The sequence below is a fragment of the Phalaenopsis equestris genome, unplaced genomic scaffold, assembly GCF_001263595.1.
Source record: "Phalaenopsis equestris unplaced genomic scaffold, ASM126359v1 Scaffold201541, whole genome shotgun sequence".
Taxonomy (NCBI): Eukaryota; Viridiplantae; Streptophyta; class Magnoliopsida; order Asparagales; family Orchidaceae; genus Phalaenopsis; species Phalaenopsis equestris.
The window spans coordinates 460,988-464,938 of NW_018221298.1; positions in this window are offsets into that span (position 1 = coordinate 460,988).

The following is a 3,951-nucleotide window of genomic DNA, read 5'->3' on the forward strand; positions in this document are numbered from 1 at the left end:
TGAGGGACATATTTACGATCCAGAGCTACCCAGATATGAGAGAAACTTCATGAGAGAAACTTCTGCCAGCCTGCCCACTACAGATGAAGAGTCACGATTTGTGAAAGAATCATATATGCTCCTGATTCCGGATATCTTATGCAGAGGTTACCCAACATGCAACGTTGAGGTACCAGTCGAGACATCAGTCACGGGCGCATTCGTAGAATGCCCGGACTGCCACGTTCTGCATCTACAACATTTCAGTACATTAGAAGAATACACTTCAAGCACCAACGAGTCTCAGACTCCAGACTTCATGACGAATGAACCGTATGTCCCACTAGGGACGGATCAGCGCTCATCATGGAGCCCAAGATCATACATCCCACTAGAGGCTGAATCTCATATCTCGGATTGACCAACACCAGTTTGGGTTCCCGCTGAGGCCTATAGGAAGGAACATCCACGGCAGCTGCCAACTCCTGGTATGGTAGAATACTACAAGATAAGCAGAGTAAATAAATGAGAATTCGAGTTCTATGAAGAAGTTCAGGGAAAGTTTATCAACATATTGGAGGGCCTGGAGCTATATCCCAGGGTTTCTCTAAAACTGACGAAAGAAGCATTTTGGACTGCATCTTCGATCTAAGAGATAGAGGGCGAGCGGGCCTTCTCATGGAAAGGACATATTCCAAGCCAAAAAAATCCGAGCCAAATAAATGGATGCGAGGAAAAGGAAGAATCACCATCCAATGTGGCTGTTGCTATAATTTTACAAACGACAGACAGGGGATTTTTCCGGGGATCCTTTCCTGGGATCCTTAGATACGACCAAGTGGATCCGTTACCGCCAATGATAAAATGGATGATCAAGAGAATGGTTAAGTGGAATATTCTACCCGCTACTTACAATCCTAACAGTTGCATCATCAACATTTATGAAGAAGGTAACTCCATTCCCCAACACATCGACCATCATGATTTTGTGAGGTCTTTCTCACGGTCTTTGTCTCGTTCATGAGTAAAAGCAATATTCTGTTTGGAAAAGAAATCGATGTTGTCGGCCCTGGTGAATTCAGAGGAGCTGTGGAGATTCCTCTTCCAGTCGGTTCATTACTTGTCCTGAAGGGCAACGGGGCAGATGTTGCCAAGCACTGCATCCCAAGAGTACGACACCGTAGGGTGTCTGTAACCTTCCGCACAATGGATGACATTAAATTACCATATGGATTGCAACAGGACCAAGAATTAGAGGAATTGTTTCCTTACGAGCTATGAGAAGGTTGAACCTCTAAGTACATGCAAAGGGAACTCTTTTCCTGGAGCATGACTTAGAAGGTCTGCTTGATCAGGAGCTCAATATACCAGGCACAGAGGGTTCACTTACTTTCTCTTAACAGCATGACATGTATCTAATATATTCAGTCTATGATGTACTCATATCATGAGAGGGTTCTCAGTGTATTTCAGCATGGATTACATGTTGTACCTTCCGAGGCATTAGCCTATGTTTGATCTGTAGCATCTTTATTGAAGCAGATTAATGGAAATTTCTCTCAAATTGTGCCTTTTTGTTAGTTGCCATTTTGTACGATGGATGAAAGCCGCAAACCATGCGATGGTTCGGGATTCCAATGACCAAAGAACAAAACAACAAATCTTCAACAACAAACAAAACACAAATGAAAAATAATCATAAATGAGTGAACAACAAAACAAATTTCTTTTTAAATCAACCTAATTAAAACTTTAAAAAGGCATTTTGAAAAATTAATATGTGATAAAAACAACAAGAAAATAAAACAGACCTGTTGAGTAGATTCTTCCGTTTTAGGAATTTCCTACAGTTCATGCGCGCAGAACAACAATCCTCATATACACTAACTCTCTGCACATCCTCACAGAATTCCACATTCTACATAAAAACTCACAAAGCTTTACAAATTTCCTTCAACAAGATCGACCTTTCTCACATGATACATTTCTATAAATTCAACGCTACTAACCCTCTTTGGAGAATTGACCTACATTTCAATTCTCATTTCTGAATCAGTCCTACATTGCTGATTCATTACATTCGAGGTCAGTCCTTACATTCTGACACCCTCTTTTGAGAATTGACCTATATTTCAATTCTCACTTTCGAATCAGTCCTACATTGCTGATTCATTACATTCAAGGTCGGTCCTTACATTCTGACACTCTCTCTTAAGAATTGACCGACATTTCAATTCTCACTTCTGAATCAGTCCCATATTTCTAATTCATTACATTCAAGGTCGGTCCTTACGTTCTGACACTTTCTTTTGAGAATTGACCTACATTTCATTCTTTTGAGCACTTTCTTTTGAGAATTGACCTACATTTCAATTCTCACTTTCGAATCAGTCCTACATTACTGATTCATTACATTCGAAGTCGGTCCTTACATTTTGACACTCTCTCTTCAGAATTGACCTACATTTCAATTCTCACTTCTGAATCTGTCCCATATTTCTGATTCATTACATTCGAGGTCGGACCTTACATTCAGACACTTTCTTTTGAGAATTGACCTACATTTCAATTCTCACTTTCAAATTAGTCCTACATTGCTAATTCGTTACATTTGAGGTCGGCCCATACATTCCGACACTTTCTTTTGAAAATTGACCTACATTTTAATTCTCACTTTCAAATCAGTCCTACATTGCTGATTCATTACATTTGAGGTCGGTCCTTAGATTCCGACACCCTCTTTTGAGAATTGACCTACATTTCAATTCTCACTTCTGAATCAGTCCCACATTTCTAATTCATTACATTCGAGATCGGTCCTTACATTCCGGCACTCTCTTTTGAGAATTGATATACATTTCAATTCTCATTTCTGAATCAGTTCTACATTACTGATTCATTACATTCAAGGTAGGTCCTTACATTCTGACACTCTCTCTTGAGAATTGATCTTCATTTTAATTCTCACTTCTGAATCAGTCCCACATTTATGATTCATTACATTCGAGGTCGGTCCTTACATTCTGACACCCTCTTTTGAGAATTGACCCACATTTCAATTCTTATTTTTGAATCAACCCTACACTTCTGATTCATTACATTCGAGGTCGGTCCTTACATTCCAACACCCTCTTCAACACTCTCTTTTGAGATACATTTCAATTCTCACTTCCGAATTAGTCCTACATTGCTGATTCATTACATTCGAGGTCGGTCCTACATTCCGACACTTTCTTTTGAGAATTGACCTACATTTCAACTCTCACTTCTAAATCAGTCCTACACTTCTGATTCATTACATTCAAGGTCGGTCCTTACATTCTGACACTTTCTTTTGAGAATTGACCTACATTTCAATTCTCATTTCTGAATCATTCGTAAATTTCTTATTCATTACATTCGAGGTCGGTTCTTACATTTCGACTCTCTCTCTCTCTTTTTGAATTGATATTTGAATATCAATTCTCACCTCAGGGTCAACACTTACATTCTTACTCACATCCTTTGGAAATCCTTAAAATTTCATAACTCAAAATTCACTCTCTGATCCCCAGCGAGAGTCTTTACTCCTTGATTTCAACTAAACAATCACTTGCTAATTCCCCAGCAAAAACAAATCACACACACAACTCTACACATACTTTCGGGCCTGTTGACTTAGGAGTTTGTATTGGTTTTTGTTGATCTCGTCGGTCAACGCCAATACGCGCGGTGACTTTCCCAGCACACCACACCTATTGGGGGTCCATTTGTTGACCTCATTTTTTGGTTGAGGTTTATTTTTTCCTCTTTAGTAGCCTAGGGTCTAGCCTTAGGACTTTTCCTGTTGACTATTCCTAAAAAATTAGACATGGAACCCTTATCATTAGAAATTCCAAACTCTTCTCTAGTTAACTTGAAGTTCCACATATTGCTCTCAACCTCTAAATACTTAGTAGGTGGGGTCACTGTGGGGGAAACTCAAGATGAGTC